This window comes from Cupressus sempervirens, chromosome 5 (genome assembly GCF_028749045.1).
Source record: "Cupressus sempervirens isolate cs-2001-9-10 chromosome 5, ASM2874904v1, whole genome shotgun sequence".
Taxonomy (NCBI): domain Eukaryota; kingdom Viridiplantae; phylum Streptophyta; class Pinopsida; order Cupressales; family Cupressaceae; genus Cupressus; species Cupressus sempervirens.
The window spans coordinates 2,573,705-2,599,628 of record NC_143122.1 but is presented as its reverse complement, the minus strand read 5'-3'; the positions used below and the strand labels follow the sequence as shown (position 1 = coordinate 2,599,628).

At 36.5% G+C, this 25,924-nt stretch overlaps 1 protein-coding gene across 1 annotated transcript in view; it reads right to left on the bottom strand.

Annotated features, from left to right (window-relative positions):
* The window catches only part of LOC149554315 (translocon-associated protein subunit alpha-like), a 135,540-nt gene that overhangs the window by 108,760 nt on the left and 856 nt on the right, over positions 1 to 25,924 (bottom strand). The gene's annotated exons all lie outside the window — the stretch shown is intronic.

Genomic DNA, 25,924 nt, shown 5'->3' with positions numbered 1-25,924 from the left:
TCAGTATCGGGGAGGTTTGTGTCAGGATGTATGTCGTCAGTATCAGGAAGGTTCATGTCAGGATGTATGTAGTCGATATCGGGAAGATTCGTGTCAAGATGTATGTCATCGATATCGAGAAGGTTCATGTCAAGATGTATGTCATCGATATCGGGAAGGTTCTTATTCTGTAGCCAACATGTTGTATGTAGCCGACGGACACCTTCGAGAAGGTTCCTTGAGATGTATATATACCCCCTTCAGGATCATTGTATTCATCACCATAGCATAATGTAATATCTTTGGCGTATGCGAATAATATAAGAAGTTCTACTATTTTGATCTATTGTCTGTATGCATTGATTTCTTTACCTAGTATGGTAAACACAATTCCCATTGTCTTGTACGGAATAATTGTACCGGGCCAAAGGTCACCTAACTTTAGATCCTTTACATAGGCATGATTGGTTGTTTTCTTCCAAAGCCAATCATGTTTCCCATTTGACCAACTCGCCAAAGAAACAAAAACATGAATATATTAGCAGTGTAATGAACAAGAAAAAGTTTATAATTTGATGAGGTAAGTGTTGACATATCAATGAAGTTTTTTATTAGTGACACACACTTATTCAAATTGTATATAGCTACCGAACTCATTGTATAGTTTACAGTGTTTGCAATGTATTTCAGTTGTCATCGAGTTCTACAATTGCTACCGAGTCTTTTGTACACATCCTAGTGGTTACCGAGCAAATTCAATTAATGTAAAGACTAGCAGCGTAAACCGTGCATTTCAGTTGATGCCGATTTTATCAATTGTTACTGAGCAGTGCAGTGTTCACCGAGTTCGCAATGTATGTGATGAGAGTCCAATGTTAACCGAGCTTTCCAATGTTAACCAAGAGACTCAGTTTATACCGAGCTTGAGGTGAGAATGTTTACCGGGTCATACAATGTAAACCAAGAGACTTGGTTTATATGACGAGTTTCACAATGTCTACCGAGTCACTAGTGTAGACCGAGTTCAGAGCTACTTAGAAGTGATCAGTATGGACCGAGCTTCTACGTCTACCGAGTGCATGACGATGCCAAGTATTGACAGTGTATGTCGAGTATCAGAACCTCACTGAGTCAGTCTTCAAAACCCAAACGTCTTCATGTGGGTCGATTTTGTAACATTTGTGGTAACTTGTATGATGGCAAATTTTGTAATTTGTATAATTGGACTGATATATATGTAAAGCATTGTATCATATCCAATGCATGTATGCATGTAAGGATGTATGTAATGAGTGAAAAATATGAAGATGTGAATGCAAATTACATCAAAGAAAAGCAAAAGGAGCAAATTGTAAAGGCCATAACAGAATAAGGAGCAGCAGATACGTATCTATCACAGAAAGGTGATCAGTACACAAAGGAATCTCATTTAGCAAACTAAGTTGCAGATCAGAGATCTACTACTGCTTCATCCTAAAAGGTGGATCAATCAAATCCTTTCACAAGGTAGACCTAACAGTCTTTTGTAAATCTCTTACCGAGTGCATACTTGATTGTATGTTTGTAAATCCTTTCACAAGGTGGACTTAGCAGTCCATATTGCTCCTAACAGGACAAATCATTAAAAGTGGTCAATGTAAGCTTTAACAAGCTAACTTTATACTACAGTACTAAAGTTGTGGGTATCATCCCCACCCCAGTTTTACTTTCTATTTGGAAGGTTTCTGGGTCACCAAATCTGTGTTTCAATGTTATGAATGCTTTCAGTTTCTTATGCATGTAATTAGATCAGAATTTATATAATGGATAAATGCTATTTGAATGGTTGGATTAAAGATTGAAATTGTTGAAAGTTCTATAAGTTACTGATTCACCCCTCCTTTCTCAGTAACTTAGCTTAGTCTTGAATATTTCCAACAATTGGTATCAGAGCTTTTTTGGTTCTCAGGAGAAAGCTTAACAGCTTAAGCAAAGATCAAGGCCATGGAGATACTCAGACTTGAAAAAGCCATTGACAATGAAAAGTTGGATTTAGAAATGGCCATTGCCCAACTCAAGAAAGCAAAGGAACAACTCTCTCAATCCCTAAAAAAAAGAAAAGAACTTGCAATTCAAATCAATGATCGACTATATATTGAAGAAAGAATTGAAGACCTTCATTCAAGCAATTCAGATGTAGCCAATGAAGCAATCAAAGAACTCCTAGAAAAGAATGGTTCCCTACAAGAAGAAGTAAGAAAGCCAAGAAGAGAACAAGAAATTCAATCAGTAAGATTATGTGAAGTCTTCGAATAGAAAAAAAAAAGATAAAAGAAGAGATGGATGGAAGGAACAATGAAATCTAGAACCAATCCCTTCAGCAAGCAAACCTTATTAATCAGCTCTCCAATGCAAATAAAGAAATCATGAGCCTAAGATTTGAAAATGAAAGAATGAAAATTGACTCTAGAGTTTAACACTTGTCTAGTTTTGATCGAGGACATTGAGCATGTTGTTAGGAATGCAACAAACACTTGCAAGAATATATAATTGTTACATAAACCAAGTGATTTTCCAGTCAATGTCAAACGTGATGATGAAGATGAAGATAAGGAGAAAGATGAAGAGAATGTTGAAGAAGTAACTCACTTTGACAATGAAGAAGATGAAGAGGATCAAGGACAAGAGGCTGCTGAGGAAGAAAAGCAAGATGATGAAGAGACTGACCCAGTCAAGATAGTTGCAGCAATCATTGCCTCACTTCCTCACTCTCCAAGCAAGCCAGTGTCAACATCAAGTGTGGAGACAACATCAGCAAGTTTGATTGTGACCACTAGTGATATATCAAATGTCCAATCACTCTTTGTTCCCACTCAGCTCAGCACATCACTGAGATAAGTGACTTCCACTTCATCCACCGAGTTGCAAATTCTTCCTTCATCTACCGAGTCAAGTACTTCAGTTTTGACTTCTTTAGTTGTAAGCACACCAGTTTTGGGTTCTAAAATTTTGAGCACATCAATTTTGGTTTCCTCGGGCATTTCTATAAGTATTCCTTCAGTTAGTACAATATCAGTTTTTACTGCAAGCCCTAGCATCTCTACCATTGTTTCTATTCTAGATACAAAAGCAATAAGTGCAAAGACAGTTGAGCCCAAGGTTCAACCGAGCACAAAATTTTTGGGAAAAGGAAAGGAGATAGAGGAAGACATTGATTTAGATGAGGAAATAGTAATCCCCAATTGGGATATATACAAGCTTACTCCAGACCAAATGCAGACATTTGGTGAACTCCTCCAAAAGAAGGCTAAGCAACAAAGGCTAAGAGAGGAGAGAGATAAAGAGTATAAGATAATTGAAGATGCTAAGAACATTTTGGCAGAGCCTATAGGAATTGAGATTGATTCTTCTCAACCTATTTTGTATCAGCTAGCAAAAGCAGTCCAGAAATTCAATGAAGACACTGATGGACAAGATAAGCTAGTGGAGAAGGCTGAAAAGAAGTTTAACAATAAAGTGTTGGAGCACATTGCTCAACAAATTGCCATTAATCAAGTAGAGCTCTCTACAATTTTGGGCATTTAGAAACATCATGTTCAAATGTGTCATCACTTTTTGGGAAGCTATGTGATGTTTCTGGTTTTACAAAGGAAATAAAGGACAAATTGTCCAAAATAGATGAAGATCTAAAGGCTAGTGCTCAACAGCCGCAACATGACCCCAGTTCAAGCTCTGCACACTTCAAGAAAATAAGTTTCTTATCAGAAATGCAAGCATAATTGCTAAGGGAAGAAGCAAGGATCAAATCTACATTGACTGGCATACAGAACATGATCCTTCCCAACATGGATGCACCACAAAAACATATTGCATATTCAAAAACTCTAATCCATGACAATAACTTCTCTATTGCGGACCACATGATAGAATTGTCAGCAGAAGTACAAATTGCACTTCATACATGTAAGGTCCTATAAGAAAATTGGGATAAAACTTTGGCAATCATTCTTAAGGTACATTTTTAATTTTTTGTCTCATTTTGGTGTTTCTATGTAAATAAATAGAATAAAGCTTTGGCACTACTATCAAAAAGGGGGAGAAAAGTTATATTGGAGAAAGCCATATGTTATGGGGGAGTAAGACATGTACATAGTGAGACACATAGTATGAGGAGAAATATGCTATGGGTAAGAACTTGCAATAAGAAAGACATGTTGTATATAGCAGGAAGATGTATATTATACTGTATATACCTTACAAAATCAATTTTGGAAAATCCCAAAAACAGTACACTCTACCGAGCCAGTATCACATGGTGATGGATATAAGGTATTCAGTTTTGACTGATAAGTGTTTTTGTCACTAATGCCAAAGGGGGAGATTGTTGACATATTAGTCAAGTTTGTTATTAGTAACACACACTTATTCATATTGTATATAGCTACTGAGCTCATTGTACAGTTTACAATGTTTGTTATGTATTTTAGTTGTCACCGAGTTCTATAATTGCTACCGAGTCCTTTGGACACATCCCAATGGTTACCGAGCAGATTCAATTAATGTGAAGACCAGCAATGTAAACCGTGTGTTTCAGTTGATGCCGAGTTTATCAATGGTTACCGAGCAGTGTAGTGTTCACCGAGTTCACAGTGTATGTGATGAGAGTCCAATGTTAACTGAGCTTTCTAGTGTTAACCAAGAGACTCAGATTATACCGAGCTCGAGGTGAGAATGTTTATCGAGTCATACAATGTAAATCAAGAGACTCGGTTTATATTGTTTACCGAATGGGATAAATAAATTAACGCACACAGACAATAGACAAAAACAGCAGTACTCCTTTTATTATTCGCATATGCCAAAGATATTACATTATTCTTATGATGATAATTACAATGATCCCAGAGGGTGTATATATACTTCCCTAAGAACCTTCATGAAAGGTCATCAGCTACATAATAAGAACCTTTTCGAAGGGCCCATCGGCTTTACAGTATTTACCAACGACATACATCCTGTGGGCTACACAATATTTACCGACGACATCATCCCCCCAAAGAGAAAAGTCGTCTCCGGACGACAACACAACAAAACTCAAAATAACTAATTACATTCATTCATAGATTTAAAAAACAACATAAACATCATGAACTAGAAGGCTGTGTCTCTTACTGTGTAGACCGGCTGTGTCGTAGCTGATAGACCTATTTCGTCCGAACCTTTAAATCAGCTCTGATTTGTGACTTCTCCTCCACTACCTCCTTCAGCATCAATGTGACCTCGTGGCATTCCACTTCTTTCTGATCATGTGCTTTCCTTGCTGATTCCTTCTCCTGTAGCACTGCTGCAAGTTGTTGATCGGCCTCCTGCTTCCCTCGTCTAATTTCCTCGAGTTGTGCTAACAGTGCTGTCCGCTCTGTTTCCCATGCCAACTGCTGGGTGGCAAGTCGGTTAGCCATCTCCTGAGCCTTCTCTACGACCTCCTGAGCTTCTTGCCCAGCCTCTGCCCGCCGTCTCTCTGTAAGCACCAACTCTGCCAGGAACTTGCTTCTCCCGGTAATGTCACTGAGGCATGAGTGGATATCCTTATCCTCTGCTACAGGTATAGGATACTGTGTCTGTACCCTCCTCTCTGCTTTTTCTGGTGCCTCTGCACTCTGATCTTTTGCTTCTGGTGATGTAGGGACCTCGACCACCCCACTGTTCGACCAAATTGCCTCTAACTGAAGATCCTCTCGCATAGGAGACTAAATGGAGGGACCTCTGGCAACAGGGGCAAGTAGTCTTCGCCTCAGGTACTCACTCGCCCGACTCGCTGAACTAATCTGTTCCACTGTTGGCATCTGGGGTTCTGCTTCCGACATGCTCAAATCAGCATCCTGATCCGCCGCCTCATCCAATAGGGTGTCAGCTATCGTGACTACTGCATCTGTCCCGATCACCTCTAGACGAACCGCTCCTGTGCACCTCCCTGACTGACTCCTCCCTCCGTGGTTGTCGACTCTGCTACAGGAGATGGCTGTGGAAAACTTACTGCTACTCGGCACCAAATGTTTACCGCCTAGGGTAAATAGATTAACGCACACAGACAATAGACAAGAATAGCAGTACTCCTTTTATTATTCGTATATGCCAAAGACATTACATTATGCTAAAAACATTACATTATGCTTATGATGATAATTACAATGATCCTGGAGGGTGTATATATACTTCCCTAAGAAGCTTCCCAAAGGGCCATCGGCTACATAACAAGAACCTTTCCGAAACGCCCGTCAGCTACACAGTATTTACTGACGACATACTTCCCGTCGGCTACACAATATTTACCGACGACATATATGGCGAGTTTCACTATGTCTACCAAGTCACCAGTGCAGACCGAGTTCAGGACTACTTAGAAGTGATCAGTATGGACCGAGCTTCTACGTCTACTGAGTGCATGACGATGCCGAGTATTGACAACGGATGCTGAGTATCAAAACCTCACCGAGTCAGTCTTCAAAACCCGAATGTCTTCATGTGGGTCGACTTTGTAACATTTGTGGTAACTTGTATGATGGTCGACTTTGTAATTTGTATAATTGGATTGATATATATGTAAAGCATTGTATCATATCCAATGCATGTATGCATGTAAGGATGTATGTAATGAGTGAAAAATATGAAGATGTGAATGCGAATTACATCAGAGAAAAGGAGTGAATTGTAAAGGCCATAACAGCATAAGGAGCAGCAAAGACATATCTATCACAGAAAGGTGATCAGTACACAAAAGAATCTCATTCAGCAAAGTAAATTGCAGATCAGAGATCTACTACTACTTCATCCTAAAAGGTGGATTAGTCAAATCCTTTCACAAGGTAAACCTAACAGTCTTTTGTAAATCTCTTTACCGTGTGCATACTTGATTGTATGTTTGTAAATCCTTTCACAAGGTGGACCTAGCAGTCCTTATTGCTCCTAATAGAGAAAATCATCAGAAGTGGTCAATGTAAGCTTTAACAAGCTAACTTTATACTGCAGTACTAAAGTTGTGGGTACCATCCCCACCCCAGTTTTACTTTCTATTTGGAAGGTTTCTACGTCACCAAATCTTTGTGTTTCAGTGTTATGAATGCTTTCAGTTTCTTATTCATGCAATTAGATCAGAATTTATATAATGGATAAATGCCAATTGAATGGTTGGATTAAAGATTGAAATTGTTGAAAGTTTTAGAAGTTACTGATTCACCCCTCCCCTCTCAGTAACTTAACTTAGTCTTGAATATTTCCAACAGTAAGAAATATGAACAGTAGATGTTTAAATAAATATTTCCACCCAGCTGAAATCAACTTTTATAGTAATAAGTGATGCATAGTTGTGTATGTAGTCAAAGTACCTCATATTCAATAAGTATACTGTGAACTTAATTTATTGAGGGGTACATGATAAAGCCATTATGGATTATTAATCCTTAAAAACCTTTACCTTTCATGATATTTTATATCTGCCAAGTCTTTGCAGAGTTTGAGCACCAATTCTATAATGTCCCCATTGGTTGTCAGCATCAGAATTTCAGGGATTAGCCTAATATTGGATCCTCGTAGGCTAATGAAGATGTTTAGAGGGTCTTCTGAGGATTGATTCATCTCCAACATTCAATGATTTATGAATTTGGCCTTCATTTGATGTCATTTGGACTCCATTTGTCATACTTACTATGTATAGTAAGTCAGGGGTAATAGAGATGGACCTTTTCTATTTTTAGTGTATTTGGTCACATGGGGAATTATGAGGAGAGATTCCTATTTCAGACGGTACGGTAGTCAGACAAGTATTTAAATAGATAATAAAGTTCAAGTGACTTAAGTGATTTATTTAAATATTTTAATGTTATAAAGTTATAAAGTCACTTAAGTGACTAAAAAAGGAAATAGTCTTATCCCACATTGCTAAGTTGTTTGTATCTCTCCTCATTCCAAGGTTATAAAAGAAAGCATTTGCATTGGGATTGGGGGCATGAAAATATATTAAAATATTGTTTCGAAAGCGGTTGCTTGAATGTGACTGATTGCTTTAAGGACACAAACCCTTAATAGAAAGCGGAAGAGTTGGACATAGCCCCAGCTGGTTCTAGGAGATTCATCTTGGGAAGAAATTGCAAAAAAATCTATCACGTACATCTGGACAGTGACTGCAACAGGTACAGCTTAGTGAAGTTAATTTGGCACTGTGAGAGTTCACTGTGAGTTCAGTTGGGCAGTAATAGCATCTGGAAACATCCACGTGGGCACTCTGATATACACCACGGAAGCATCTGCTGAAGATGGGAGCAGCAGCAACTTGTGTTGTGTCGGGTTAGAGCCCGTAACCTCAAACAGTGCGGCAGTGGCATTGGGAAGACAGGACTCCATGTTATAAGCAAACCGGTAGGAGTGCAGGCCACCACTCACGCCAGATTAGTAGCAGCTGGGCCGAGCATACTGTGGGCAGCGTTTGGCAGAATATAGAATGGTCTGGACGTGGACACGGCACAAATACAGCAGCATAACCAGACCTCCTTTACGGCATCCACCAATGTTGAAAATGGGTCTGTACTATCCTAACTAAACCGCATGTGCAGTTGTTGTGTGTTTAATTTAATCTTCACATAAATTGAGAATCCAGTCAATGGTGTTTTAAACAGCAGATGTTAATTTATTGTCACTGTCATGAATCGGTATTTCACATTGTTGTTATTATTTCAGTATTAATGTACGATCTGGAAGGCACTATTTCATTAATAATACAACTACACCATGGCATTTGTATTGAGAATCAGTAAAGTGATGCTATATTAGTACTTGCTTAAGACTCCTTGATTGCACACCAACTGTATGACGAAATTCTGAGTCCAGGTTTGATTTTCTTTGATCAGAATAAGCAAGGATTATTACAAAGTCTGAGCCTAAGTCAAAAATTAGCTCCCGCAATTTGAACCTAGTCTTTCTCTTGTAACTATTACTAGGACCACTGGGAGGGGTTGCCAAGTACCTACATTTAATTGCACAACCGTTTAGAGGTTTCTTTACTGCTACTTCCAAATCTCTTATTTGAGGATAAGTGATATTTTGGATCATTTTCCAGAAGATTTATTTCGATTGTGATTATCTAATGAAAATTCTATTTTTGATTTTACACTGTATTTATTGGGCCAAAATTATATCTCCAACTGGCTTTATGTGCAAGCTATTCTTAGACTAGATAAGATTAGATAATATAAATTTAATAACGTCCGATAAAAGACCGCCCAAGGGTCTATGGGACTGAGAGCGTACAAACAAAGAAACAACAAGCTACAAGAGCACCAAACAGTGTCTGGGAAAGAGCAAACTGTAATATCCCTTCAGATATTTATCCAATTCTTCACTTTCCTCTATTTGTCTCATAGTTCGTACACATAGATCGCATATATAAATTGATCATGGAATCCTTGATGTACTAATGTATAGAATATTTCAATAACTTTTCACAAAGGTGGAAGGAGTATAAATTATGAATGAGCATTTCATATGCAACTTCATGATATTTAGGAAGTTCAAACATATTCCAGATGCATCACTGTGTAGGTAAATAACAAAAACATGGGCTGTGACTTTATTCCCAAACTTTCATGATGCACCATAACCATATCTTCCCTTAGAATCTACTCATAATTGATTACAAGCCATCCTCCAATGTCCTTGTTTCATATTACTTGTTGCTGACCAGTGTTTTACTTCATTTTATTTGCTTATTGTTCTGTGATTGCTGCATATATTTTATATCTTCTTCTGATCCTCACGGTTCTGTATTATGCATTCCATAATACAAGATTATCTTGCAGCACAATTGAGCATATAGAATAGGAGCTCTCAACCCATCCATGCCTTATCTCTTCTTCTAGAGCTTTTGAGTCTTCACTAAAGTGATCGTTGCTGAAATGGGGCCAAACAATTTCTTTTATACCTGTCACTTACCACTTGTATTCGAATGCTATGTTAGTAGAAAAGTGGCATGCTGAGTCTATGTGATCACTGTTCGTATATATCCTCCCTCAGAATATTCTGCTGAATCTTCAGATGTGATTACATATCACTGAAAATGGTCAGTTGTTTGCTGCTTCTTAGACTCTAAACGTAGGTGTTAAGATGATTGTAATCTGCCCAAAAATAATGCTCTTCTCACATACGATGATTCTGCTAACAATTCCATAAATCCCTCCTATACCCCGAATCTGCTATGGCTCAGTTATTGTCAATGCTTGAATGGATATGTCTTCTACAGTCTCAATCGAAATGAATTGGTATAACTGCCATCAGATTTAGTAACCCATGTATTCAGCTCATTTTTCCCCTCTAACATTTGGTGCTTCTCTGTTCTTCCTTGCTGGGTGTACGATCTGAGCAGACCCAAATGGCTAACATAAGGAAAGATATCTCCCTTTATTCCTCTAATTATATTTCAATATTCAATGGTTGTGTCTTTTCATAGTGACTTTATTTATTAAATTTTAATTATTATTATTAAGGTCTTATATTTATATTTGTATTTATATTTATTTATTATTACTAATGATGTTTGTTTATTATCAAATCTCATACTAACTATAATTATATTATTTATTTATTAATATTAATATTTTATTTTGATTATCATTATACTTATAATCATAATTATAACTATATACATTATTATTTTGATATTTTAATCTTACATTATTGTCCATAGGCAAGACAGAATAATTTCCACAATGATAACCCAGGTTCAAGACCCATATGTTGCATTCTCTTATTGAAGTTGTACTATCAACATAGTTAGTGGTGAGCCACACAAGAATGAGACTGGATGCAAATCTAGAGTGAATTTTGCAGAATTGAAACCCATCCAAAGTGGCATCTAAGACTAATAACAATCTAAGCTTGATAGTGCATTTCCCAAAGATAAAAAATATGTGATGATGTAACAGATAAATATGATCACAAAGACACATTGAACTCCAATGTTGGTTGTCTTTAAAATTGGTACAAACTCAAGTTGGACCACATTTAGCTAAGCCCATCCCAAATGCCTTAAGTTCATTAGGTGTCTTTCTTTGCTCTTTGTCCACCCATTACCAATAACTCAACAGTATAGGGATCATTGAAGTAAGCAACCAGCACATAATCCAAACAGACCAATAGATGCCTTTGTAATGAGTTAGGCATGTGCCAAATCTGTCACATTAGCTTGCATAGCCCTTTGATAGTAAGGATCCATCCATTTTTAAGACCTTTATGGGCTTTATATGATGCTTTCAAGAGTTTCCAAACTCAACAGCCTTTTGGATCCAGCTTAACGAATTTGGAGCGGGTACATATAATGCAATGTACCGACTGTTATGGGACCTAAAGCTTCCAATGTTGGACACCACTGAAGTCATCTATTACCATATGGTAAAGTAGATGGGCATACTGTGTCAAGGTTTATGGTAAACAAGAGTACTATACAATTGAGTCTGCAATCTTTACGGTGTAGGAGGGAGTCGTACAGCAAGGTAGGACCCCGTACGGTAATGGAGGTAACTATACGATAGGAGAAACGTGGCTAGGGGTGGCGTTGTATGGTGGGAGTATGGTGGTGAAATCGGCATATCATTTCAGGTAGTTTGTATGGTCTAGTGTTGACTATTGGTGCAAGTCATACAACCTCTAACTTGAGCAAATTAGAACACCTCTATTTCATACAACCATTCAAATAGCATTTGTGCATATAAGACAAAGGAGCAACTAATTCATAATAACACCAAATTGATTGTTACCAAACGACTTAACACAATTTGGCACATTACATAGGAAAGATGGTCAGCAAAATGTTGATAACGCAAAGATAATTTTAGATTCAAATAATGATGACGCTTCAAATTTGCCAGTTTTGAAACAAAGCAATACATAGCACAATAGGGTGAGGAATGAATCCCACTAAAATTGCGCTAGCCAAATAGGGAAGATCTTTCACTTCCAAAACAATGATCAAAGCAGAACTCCAATGTAATGTTCCCGTTATAAAATAATTTTAATTACGCCATTGTTATTGGGCCGATTGATTTAATATATCTCAGACCCATTTTTTTTTTTGTTTCTATAGTTGTGTTGCCGTCAGCTACCTTTGTACGCCCTCGGAAAGTTCTCTCCAACGGGTATTTAAGCACGACTTGTAGGTAGTCATTAGGTATGCAATTTGGATTATTTCTTTGTACTGCAAATTCCAATTGGGATTCTCTATTGTTTGCCATTTCGGAAGTGAAAGATCTTCCCTACTTGGCTAATTACGGTTTCGGTGCGATTCAACCCTCACCCTATTCCATTGCCTGTAATACTTCGCTCGGATCTAGCAAATTGGAGCACCATCTTGTGGCAAATATTAATTGAAGGTTATATGTGTTCAATTTCTATTCTTGTTTGCATTTGATGGATTCTGGTCTCTAAGTTTATTCATTGCATACTTGAGCATTTCCTCTCCATCCGTACACCATCCGCTTTCCCATAGCACGAAGCACGTCTTTTCTGCATTGCTACATTACCCTACTATACAGCCCATTTTTCCCTGGATTCGTCCTCCCTATCACACGTACAATTGTACCTTCACACCGTACCTCACCACATCACCAAAGGTTGGCATCATTCTAACGTACAGCTTGTTCTTGATACTGTATGGACATCATCCTATCTACCGTACGACCTCTGCATCCAATCTACCGTACAGCCACAAGCCTCTCACGGGAGGCAAAGACTTGGCCACCATACACAACTGCCTCCCTACGGACTCTTCATCCAAGCCCCACATTGTATGGTCTACACCGTACGACCATCTTTCTTGAGCATCCATTCTCCTTGACACTGTATGGTATCTGTACTACCCTCTCCAGTGGACTATACACTATTGTTTCCTTAGATTATTTCCTCTCAGAGGGGAACGAGGACATTACATCCAACCAGAATTCATAGTACAATAAAATAATTCAAGTTGCATGTCAAAAACTAACTACACACCAGTCATAAATACCCTATCGAAGGAAAACTTCAAAGGTGCACAAGTGTCAATGCAACAACAAACACTTGGGCCCAAGATATATATAAATAATTTGAGACCCCAAATACAAATAGTATTATTTTATATTATTTAAAAACAAGGACTTTACAGTCCTCCCATCCTGAAAATTGCTTACCCTCAAGCAATCAAACTTAATCCTGGGAATCCACCTAAGGGTGGGTTATGAATTTCTCTTGTAATCAACTTCTTCAATTCGGAGTCGGTTGCCAAGTAGATTTTACCATCATAGTGAATGACATCATCAACCACTTTGTATCTATCATCTTGTATGTAGTCGTCCATTAACTAACATGCAAAATTGTTCTTTGAATACTCAACCAAAAGATGAGCTCTCCACTCATGATATTCAAGGCTAGACACCTCAAGTAAAGTTTTGGATGTCGCAATTTTCCTCACCTCTGCAGTGTTGAATTTACATGCCTAAGTCATATTTTGTTTGAAAATTGCCTCCATCTTCTTGATTGTCACTTCCCTCGGTCCTCTATTTGGCATCCCTCTTAGCATCGCCTTCTTGTCATCAACCTTAAATGAAAACTCTATACTCTTGAAACTTTGTGTATTGGTCAAGGGTCTCCATCCATTGGATGCCCAATATTATGTCCATATCATCCAGATCTATAACAAATAAATCATCTGTCACAATGTAGTTTTCCATGGCAATGCGTAGTCATGGAACCACGTAAGTGCAGGGTAGCAAAGTTCCTTGAGCCACCTTAACCTCGAGTCCTCCATGCTTCATTGCGTGCAAAGCCCTTCTAGCAACCAATGATGAATTGATGAAATTGAGCGTGGTGTCACTGCCAAGCATGATTGTAACTCACCCCCCATGAACTCTGCCACGGACCCAAAATATACCATTTCTAGAACTTGCAGAAAGTGTAGCAATGGAACCCCCTTTCTACACAAGTGTAGCAATTCTCTCTATGTGGATAGTTTCTTCACCTTGCACTTTGGATACTTGACTTTCTTCCATTGTCAGGTAACACCTCAATGTAATGAATCTTCCCCTTCCCAAGTCAAAAATGGCCCAGTCCCCAAGGCTCCTTGCAAGTAAAGCAAAGCTTCCTCCTCTAGAGCTCCTGTCAAGAGTCCTCATCCATCAAAGGCTTTTTCTAAGTTAGCTCCCTGTCTTTGTCCTCCTGTGGAAGAGGTGGTGGAGTAGGTGTGTAATTCTTGGAAGAAAAAGATGTGGTCATGTCACACGCCTTTTTAATGGCTTCATTGAGCATGCACGGGTTGAACTCATTGACCCAACCTCTCAAAGGTTCCCTCAACACATCCATGAACAGCACAATCCATCATCTCTTTGAGATGTCTGTGACAAACACAAATAGTGTTTAGAACTTTGTAATATAGCTATTGAGTGAGCCAATTTGCTTTAGTTGTGCTAATTCTTTAAATTAGGCATTGAATTATTTTTGTCAAAGAGGAAGTCTCTCCACAAACTCCACATAAGAGGTTACTTGGTCATAACTAAGAATAACCAAGCCATGATGCCACCATTTGTGTGCAACTTCGAAGTGGAGCACTCCAAATTTGATTGCTTCTACTTTTGGGCATTAGATTGAGCTAGAAATATGTCTATGCCTTCAGCACCCATGCATGTGTCAAGATTGATCCCAATTCATTGAACGATGATAGGTTCACCTTGTTGGTCTTCCATTTGAGGTCATCATTAAAATAACCGCGATTGTCACTAAAGTACCTCATTCTTAGATCAGCATAATCTCTGTAGGATATATCCCCTTCCAAATTCGCGTTCCTCCAATCTTCTTGTAGTTATTCTTGCATTTCCTAAAAGGTAGGATCCCATTTACTATGAGGTGCTTCGGTTCTTGGAGGGAAAGTTAGCATTGAGGGTCACAAACATGTGGGTTGAGGATTCGTCCTTCGCATGACCGAGTTGTCATTATGCCCAATTTGTTCTTTGGAATCTCTCCTTCAACCAATTTGTGTAATGTTTCCTCCATGAGTTGTTGAGTGTCATTGATCTAAGCTTGTCTTATGGTGAGTTCTCTCAGCAAAGTCATGACTTTAGCAACAGGGTCTTATGGTTTCACCATCCTGCCAATAGAATGATACCTCCTTCTCTTCCTGATATAAACTCGCATTCACCACCCACGGGTTGGCAAAACTACCAACTCTAATACTACTATAACATACCAACTATTAGTGGACCCGAAGCTTGCAATGTTGGACACCACTAAAGGCTCAAACAACCACAAATCTACTACCATACAATAGAGTAGAAGGGCGTACAATATCAAGGTGTACAACAAACAAGAGTATTGCACAGTTGAGTTTGTAGTCTAGACAGTGTAGGAGGGAGTTGTATGGCTAGGCAGAAGCCCCATACGGCGATGGAGGTGACAATACAGTGGAACGGTTGTAGTTGGGGGTAGTTCTATATGATGTGAATATAGTGGTGAAATCAGAGTATTATTTCAGGTAGTCTGTACACTCTAGTGTCAACTGCTAGTACAAGATGTACAACCTCTAACTTGAGCAAATTAGAACACTTTTGTTTCATACAACCATTCAAATAGCATCCAGGCATATAAGACACGGGAAGAACTAATTCAGAAGAACACCAAATTGATTGTTAGCAAACTGCTTAACACAATTTGGCACAATATAAACTTAGGAAAGATGTTATAATATTGCTATCAAGATTTAATTGTGTAGTTTTTGAGTCAAACTCATTGACCCAAATAAGCTTTATACATGTATCAAACTTGCAGGTCTATCTAACATGTGTAATGAAAAAGCAAGTTTTATAAAGCAATCCAAAAGATGAAAGTTTAAGAAAGCATTTTGGCTTGATCTGATGATTGACGTCTAGACGTAAAAATGAATCACATCTAGTGTAGAGGTGACAAAAGGCAATGTCTAGAAGAAGGGTATGCTTAATTGGCAGGTCAGTGTTAAAGTTGTTGCTTCAGTTGAATTGATTTGATCTGATATACATCAATGTTATTGGTAATCATCATTTCCTATATATACTTATCCATGTTAATAATATATATTATCGTATATAATATATATATATATATATATATATATATATATATATATATATATATATACACACACACACACACATTCATGTTAATATAATATTATTTAAATGATTATTACACCATAGAGACATGTCTCTCCATGAGACATCTCTTCTCTCATATTTATATGAGATCCAAATCTGCATTTGGAGATCATCAATAACAATGGCCATGATTCTACATTTGCAGAAACGATCTTTAAACATCAGCATGGTATCAAAGCCAAACTACAAATGTAACTGGAGAAATAAAGACAAATGATTTGATAAATGGAAGGGAAAAATACATACAATCCCAGGAAAATATATCAAGCAGATAGAAGTCATGAAAGAGCAAAGGAAGCATTGGGAGTCGTATGAAAGGATACAACCAAGGAATCCATACTATTTGCAATTTGGGCCAAATGAATAGATTAGCAATAAAGACAATAAGCAGTAGAGGTGATAGAAACAAACACTCGCCATTATACGAGCGCCCCCTAGCCAGCAAGAGGAGAAAAGATGTTTAGAACATAATCATTAAGATAGAAACAGTCGACGCAAGAGAGAGATAGGAAAAAAAAGGAAAGACTTTTCGCGGGATGTAAGAAAATATTGTTGCAGTGGTCGCAATCATGGGTTTGGCAATTAGGAAGACACCAATATCATAACGTGATGGATTCACTGAGATATATGTTCAGCATCAATAACAGGGATACCTTCATCAAAGGGAGAAAAGATATTGATTTTATAATCAAAGTATTAAATCTCAATTTTCGACCCAATTTAAAATGTTCATATAGCCGTTGAGGTTCACACGAAGTCAATTGACAGTTAAATTTGTTATAATTCTGCAAAATGGTAAGATGGTTAGTTGTTATAATTTCATATGAAGATAACATGTTAAATGATTATTTATCATGAATTCATGGAATTGAAAAGGCGGTTAGCCGTTATGATTATTTATGATTAATAACTTGTTATGGTAATATGATTTAACTGCGGAGATTTTCCTTGTAGAGAGCACATCAAAGGGGTGGAAGCATTGTCAGAAAAGAATTAGGCACAAGAGCATCACCATCATTGAGAAAATGGGTATGAATCATAAAACACCATGGTCGAGGACCTAGCGACTGCATAACAGGATACACACATTAGACACGCATGAGCTATTAAGTAAACATTTAAAATATTAATCATTTTAACTTAATTAATGCATACCTCAAATGGCTTTTGGTTGACTTTTCCACCACATCATGATAATACATATTTATGTCCGTACATAGATATAAATTAAAGGTGACATCATAGTATTATTTTTATATAAGATTTTATCTATTTAATACGTGCATCTAAATGCATGTACAAGAAGATAAAATAAATCTTCCAAGATGAAACATATATTTAGATGTACATATTTAAAAGGTACGACCTTGGATAAACATTTAATATGTACCATCTTAATAAAATATATTTACGTGCAAGTAAATAAATTTTATTATAATATTCTTTGATTCATATTCTTCAAATTCTTTTCTTTAATTATTCAATTCTTTACTTGAAACCCAAATGCACACAAGGCATATTATATTGGCGTCCAAGAAGGCTAAAGATTTTCTTTAAGAGTTATGGCTTCTTGGAAGCCTGGAGAAATCGAATGCCTTTACATATATTTGGAAGTCGAGAGAAGTCGGATATGTATTTTTGCCTCCACGCAATTTTACTCCTACATTTTCTTTCCACAATTTTACTCCTTGTTTCTACACCCTTGTTGAAGGTGGAAATCAAACTCGTTATGATATTGCATAAAGATCACTTTTGTGGGAAGCCTTTTATTATGGAAGCCATGAAACCAAGATGATATAAGACCATTGAGTCTCATTCCTCACGATATATATCTCTCTGCAATTTTCCTTACGTTCTTTCCCTCTGCATATTTTCTTGCCTCGATATTCCCATTTCATTTATACTTTTGCTGAAATACGTGATTGGTAATCACACTAAGATTGTGTTCGGAGTTATTTCCGTGAGGGAGCTGGTTGATAGCGTCCAACCAAGACTCAATTACCTTCCAAATTTACCAAGTTATGTGGATGCCTCCCCATATCCAAATGATTATAATGTGTTTTGTCAGGTACTACTGCATTTGTAATTACAGCAGTAAGTTACAGTTCCAAGACATGCCGTATATCTTCCTTGTTATAATATCATTGGATAGTTCCTCCTTAGGTCAGAACTTCTTATGATGAATCAAGACCAAATATTCATGCATGATGTCATAATCTTTATTCTACTGTTGAAAGTCAGAATCAAATGGTATTTATTTTGCAAGTCTTAAGATTATATTTCTCAGGTCACAAAAATGTGATATGCTGAAAACATGAAATATTCTTATATCAGTTAAGGATCAATAAAAGAGTTGGTTGCTCTGAGATTCAAACACCTGGAACTCACTCGGCTGTATGGCCAAGGAAAATGGTGAAGAGGTGAAAGAGAGGAATCTACAAAAGCATGGAAAATAGAATCAGATGTCACATAACAATTATTTATTATTTAAAAAGAATCATTTAATAGCTCATGCATGTCCAATTCATTCTCTGTTGTCAAGTCGAGTGGTGTGATTAAATACGAGGATGCTCAGTGGCTAACAAGGTGTTCCATGTCTATTTCGGATAGGGAGGGCCTTTTCTAGTTAAAGCAAGTGTAGGGATAAGTTTAAGGTTTGTGGTTGGGAGATTAAGCCCCTGACAATGTTTCCCCTCTCCACGAGATGTCAAGACATGCATCAAATAAAGATGAGCATTCAAACATTTATTGGTAACAGGCATTTTTACCTTTAGGATATTTATACAAGTAGAAGATATGATGAATTAATGTATATCATTGAATTCAATTATTTCCTTTAATGAAAGCAACCTTTATCGTCAATGTAATTGGTAACCATTTAGAACAGTTAACCTTCTAACTAAATATGGAATATATCTATAGGATTGTTGTTTCAGTCTTTCATTTATAAGAATAATGATTATGAGCATATCTTCTAATCTTATGTTATTGCCACAGTTAGCAATAGAAAGAAAAGGAATGACACAGTGATATCTGATGTAAATGATACAGTAGTATCTGATGCCCTAAATAATGGTATCTAATGCCCTAAATGATCCAATGGTAATGGATGCCCTAATTAACACAGTGGTATCTAATGCCCTAAATAGTCCAATGGTAATGGATGCCCTAATTAACACAGTGGTATGTGATGCCCTAAATGATCCGATGATAATAGATGCCCCAATTGATACAGTGGTATGTGATGCCCTAAATGATCCAATGGCAATCGATGCCCTAATTGGTATAGTGCTATTTGATTGTAATTGTCAATTGATATTGATATAGTGGAATTTGATGGTAATCGTCATTTGATTTTAATATAGTGATATTGGATGGTAATCGTCATTTGATCCTAAGTGGTATTTTGTGGACTAACTTAGGTGTTTGCAAAAGCATCCCTAGATTGATTTCGGTTTTGAATTCCATAGTATGTGGATTTTAATTTCCATAGTAAATTCATTGATGGTGTGTTTTTAATCGTTGGTTATGAAATTTCTGTTTAACCAACTGTAACCGTTAATCTCATTCACTCGAACGTAACTGATATAATTGTCTTCCTATGAAAATGAAGTAATAACTGTATATCTTTGATATGTTAGTTGTTAGTTAACACCCAAAAAAAAGTGTTTGTTACACAAAGATTATACAATGGTAACAAGTAGAGAGAGATATGAACAAAGTAGAAGACAAGTAACAGGAAGCGAAGACATCCCTCTAACAGTCTTTCATTTATAAGAATAATGATTATGAGCATATCTTCTAATCTTATGTTATTGCCACAGTTAGCAATAGAAAGAAAAGGAATGACACAGTGATATCTGATGTAAATGATACAGTAGTATCTGATGCCCTAAATAATGGTATCTAATGCCCTAAATGATCCAATGGTAATGGATGCCCTAATTAACACAGTGGTATCTAATGCCCTAAATAGTCCAATGGTAATGGATGCCCTAATTAACACAGTGGTATGTGATGCCCTAAATGATCCGATGATAATAGATGCCCCAATTGATACAGTGGTATGTGATGCCCTAAATGATCCAATGGCAATCGATGCCCTAATTGGTATAGTGCTATTTGATTGTAATTGTCAATTGATATTGATATAGTGGAATTTGATGGTAATCGTCATTTGATTTTAATATAGTGATATTGGATGGTAATCGTCATTTGATCCTAAGTGGTATTTTGTGGACTAACTTAGGTGTTTGCAAAAGCATCCCTAGATTGATTTCGGTTTTGAATTCCATAGTATGTGGATTTTAATTTCCATAGTAAATTCATTGATGGTGTGTTTTTAATCGTTGGTTATGAAATTTCTGTTTAACCAACTGTAACCGTTAATCTCATTCACTCGAACGTAACTGATATAATTGTCTTCCTATGAAAATGAAGCAATAACTGTATATCTTTGATATGTTAGTTGTTAGTTAACACCCAAAAAAAAGTGTTTGTTACACAAAGATTATACAATGGTAACAAGTAGAGAGAGATATGAACAAAGTAGAAGACAAGTAACAGGAAGCGAAGACATCCCTCTAAAGCGGCAAATACATTAAATTCGTTTCAGTATAATACTATCAAAACAATATCGACTAAGACATCATCCCACCAATAATACATATCCATTTCACCAAGAGATTAGATTGGTGGTTGGCTTAACCAAGTGAATCACTTTAGAAATGTCATTCCACACTATCTCACGAGATTATAGGATAACTCATGTAGCTAAGTCTGATAAATCCATAGCATTGAACTAACAATTCTCATATATAACACACTGGTATTAAAGATAATAATATCATTGATAAGAACAACTATTTTTTGGGAGCTTTATCGATTGACAATCATTTAAGTCTAGAGATGGTCTTGGAGTTTAGAAAGAAGAGAGAATTCAGTGTGATTATCCCAAGTTTACAAGCCAATCAGTTAGGAACATAATAATAATATGATTCATAAGATCTGCAGATTATAGACACTATAATAAGCATTGGATTTAATCAAAGCCTATGGTTCTCGAAGATAAGGAATTCAATATCTATTACATATAAATAAGAACTTTGTAACTGAAATACAAGAATTGAATCTCAAAAACAATTAAATTGCTAAGGGGACATTTGTGAAAGCCATACCCACAATTCAAGAATAAATAATTATACACGTCAAGTCTGGAAAACAAAAACAAAATATTAATAAGAATTGGTTGATATTATCAATTTTTGACTTTATACATATGAAGTGCCAACAGAATTATAAATGGTCAATACTTGGCATGCCATCCGTAGGCCATTACTATTGATCGCAATTCATGTTTATATACATCAACCATAAAGATGATATGGGCTCCAAGATGAACGACAATTCATATGGTCAATGAAGTCTGGAAGTTACCAGGAGATCTATCTCAATCATTCTTGTGGAAGGGATCCTCATCATTCCATAGACCACGAACATGATAGAGCAGAGATGTACGAAGTCAGGAGCAATGACGTGGATAGTCGCAACTTCACCAAACGTAAAATGATTCCTACAACAACATAAGAACACAAATTTATGAATAATAACAGAGTATTAGGGTAATACATATCTATGCATCCATATGGACAAAATCGTTGACGGATCTTAAGTGGGTTGCTAAACATCTAAAGGCACTCAATATTATGGAAGTGTAAAAAGAAATACTTTTTATTGCGGATACTAATGAGGCAACTCTTGATCCAATGTATGAAGTGGGCCACCATAAACTGTGGGTGTCAAAAGGAAGATATTGAATAATTCAAGTTTTGATAACACTTGTGAGATTATATTCCTTAATCAGAAGACTATAATTGGTGAATTACATACTTAGTGCCCTTCATTCAAAGGATAGGGAAGCATATCACTAATACACGAGCTTAGAATGGCATTTGAAGATATAGTCTAGAGGCATTGGAAATAATAAGAACTCACAACTCCCTACTTTGACAAAATGGTGCAGTTATTGATAAGACTCGTAAAAAGTTAAATTAATCAAGAGATGATCCAAAACATTCTTATAGCCACATGAAAATCTAGAGTGGGAACTTCACATTGGGGGGAGGGAAAGTAATAAACAATGTTCCATTCCCACTTGAACCATCCTTATAGGGGAGATGTTTCATCTATGTGCAGATAAGTATTCCATATCTTTGAGTATTACATTTATCTATTTTTGTTTCTATACATACTATTAAGAGCTATTTTCCTTGATCTTTTCCTTTATTTCTAAGGATGTTCTTGTAGGAAAAGAAGGTTGGTACTTTACACATGCTACCAAAATATTGTGTAGACTCAATCTTATGACAATAGCTCAAAAGAAGCTGTGATCTAGAATTCATTAGTCATCTGATGACCAGACTGGATAAAGTGAGGCTCTTGAAGCAAATAAATTTGATGATTGAAATTATGAGCATTCTTCTACATTAAGAGGGAGTATGACATTCTTCAAAGGCAATGGAAGAGCTTAGAAGATTGATACTCAGAGGGAGTCTAAAAATACATGTGTGTCATTGCATAATTTTTTATGGGCCTACTCCAGTATACATCATGAGGAAGTAATGATTTGTCACCTGAAGGTTGAAAGATTAATATCAAATTCAGAGAGAGTCTGAAAGGCATCCTTGGGTGAAGAGACTCTCAAAGGGAGTAACTACAAGACCTAACTTCTCAGATCATTATTCAAAGTGAGAAATTTTGAGAGGCAATCCGTTGTGGATGATATCTTCTCCATGAAGAGAAGTTCTAAGTGAAATTCTTTGTAATGTGCTCTCCTCTATGAGAGAGAAGTCTGAGGTGAAAACCCTTGTTCCACTGTCTAGTGGCAGCTATGGTGGATCCATCCTTTGACTTGGTTCATGATGGATATCATGTGAGTTACTACATGATGTTGTGATTATGTCACGAAAGGTGATGATCTTTTATTGATGTATATATTTAGAGGGAAGCTATTAAAAGGTGACGATCTTATCAATAGCTAGACCTGTTATCAAAACAGACTACATTAAGTTGTTGTCTTGGAGTGCCGGAAGTTATGATAATGAACATTTCATACAAAAGGTAACTATTGTAAGGTGACGATCTTATTGATAGGTTGACCTATCTCCTAGATATGCTACATTAACCTATAGCACAAAAATGTGTTAGACGTCTAGGCGCAAGTGTTATCATGGTTCTTCGGGCCGGATCTTGCCAAACACAATGAAAATCAATTTGTTACAGTTCTTCGAGCCGGATCTTGCCGGACACCATAACTTGAATCTATCACAGACCATACTTAAGGTGGTGTTCAAATCTTGTATTATAATTTCTTCAGAGGGAGTGTTGAGAAATTTAGCCTCGTAGTGAATTGAAGCAAATTTCATATGTAATATATATTAATATATATGTGTGTGTGTGTGTGTGTGTGTGTTGATGGATTTATGTTGATATCCTTAAATATGCCATTCTAAGAATATCATACTAAGATGATATCTCTTCATATAGTCAAGAGCATAATGTGTTCTATATCAATCTTCCCTAACTAAGAGGGAGTGTTAAAGTTGTAGCTTTAGTCAGATTGATTCAATCTAATATACATTATTGTTATTGGTAATCATCATTTCCTCTATATACTTATCCATGTTAATAATATTTATTATTGTATATTACACACACACACACACACACACACACACACACACACACACACACATATATATTATTGTATAATATATATATATTACTGTATATATTATTATAAATTCATGTTAATATAATATTATTTAAATGATGATTACACCATATAGACATGTCTCTTCATGAGATGAAGAGACATGTCTCCTACTCTCATATTTATATGAGATCCAAATCTGCATTTGGAGATCATCAATAACAATGGCCATGATTCTACATTTGCATAAACGTCTTTAAACATCAATAGTAAGCAGGTTGATTGTCTTTGATAGATGTCATAATATATCCCCTATAATGAGCCTTGCCGAAGCTATTAAATTAAGTCTTTAAGCTAAAAATTTCTACTTAAGTAGTTGGTCATTGTGTTCAATTGGGACCCCAAATACAAATATCATTATTTTATTTCATTTAATAATGGGGATATTACATTTAAGAGCAATATGCATTAACACAATGACCAACTACTTAAGCTGAAATTTTCAGCCTTAATTTAACAGCTTCGGCAAGGCTCATTATAGGGGATATATTTTGGCATCTATCAACAACAATCAACCTGCTTACCTGCCAATTAAGCATACCCTTCTCCTAGACATTGCCTTTTGTCACCTCTACACTAGATGGGATTCACTCATTTTGGCTTGGTCCGATGATGGCCTGCAATGATGATTTATGTATAAAAGACAAATAAGTGTAATGAATTTAATAATGCAATGATTTGCTTATCAAGGAATATGTGATTGACGTCTAGATGTAAAAATGAATCGTATCTAGTGTAGAGGTGACAAAAGGCAATGTCTAGGAGAAGGGTATGCTTAATTGGCAAGTAAACAGGTTGATTGTCTTTGATAGATGCCGGAATATATCCCCTATAATGACCCTTGCCGAAGCTGTTAAATTAAGTATTTAAGCTGAAAATTTGCTATTAGGAAAGATGGTCAATGGAGTGTCGGTAACGCAAATATAATTTTAGATTCAAATAATAATGGCACTTCAGATTTGTCAAATTTAAAACAAAAGTAATACAAAGCAGAATAGGGTGAGGGATGAGTCCCACCGAAATTGCATAGCCAAATAGGTAAGATCTTTGACTTCCAAAATGGTGATCAAAGAAGAACTCCAACTCGAAGTCACAGTACAATAAAATGATTCAAGATGCATGTCGAAAACTGCCTACATGCCGGTCATAAAGAACCCATCAGAAGAAAACTACTGAGGTGCATAACAAGTGCCAACACAGCAACAAACACCTATGACAAAAATAAAGATGGGCCCGAGATATACATAAATCAATTGGGACCCCAAATACAAATATAATTATTTTACTTCATTTAATAATGGGGATATTACATTTAAGAGCAATATGCATTAACACAATTACAAACTACTTAAGCAGAAATTTTCAGCTTAAAGACTTAATTTAACAGCTTCGGCAAGGCTCATTATAGGGGATATATTCCGGCATCTATCAAAGACAATCAACCTGCTTACCTGCCAATTAAGCATACCCTTCTCCTAGACATTGCCTTTTGTCACCTCTACACTAGATGCGATTCATTTTTACATCTAGACATCAGTCACATATTCCTTGATAAGCTAATCATTGCATTATTAAATTCATTACACTTGTTTGTCATTTATACATAAACCATTATTGCAGGTCATCATCAGACCAAGCCAAAATGCTTTCTTAAACTTTCATCATTGCGCTTTCACCTTTTGGATTGCTTTATAAAGCTTACTTTTTCATTACACATGTTAGATAGACCTTCTTAGTACATACAAGTGAGTATTACAGATGTTGGACTTGAAATGACCCAATTCTGGTAGCTTTGACAGCTTCTACAAAATACAATTTAATTAAACTTTGTTAGATAAAAACTGATGGTAATGTATTTATCTCCAAACAACTGGAACCGGAGCCTAAAGTTTTCTAGTGCCATTTTGACTGCGAACTACTCCTAAATTTAGTGTGCACCACCTGACCTACTGCATAGAGTATTGACCCACTGCATAGAGTATTTTCCGAACTATTTCTA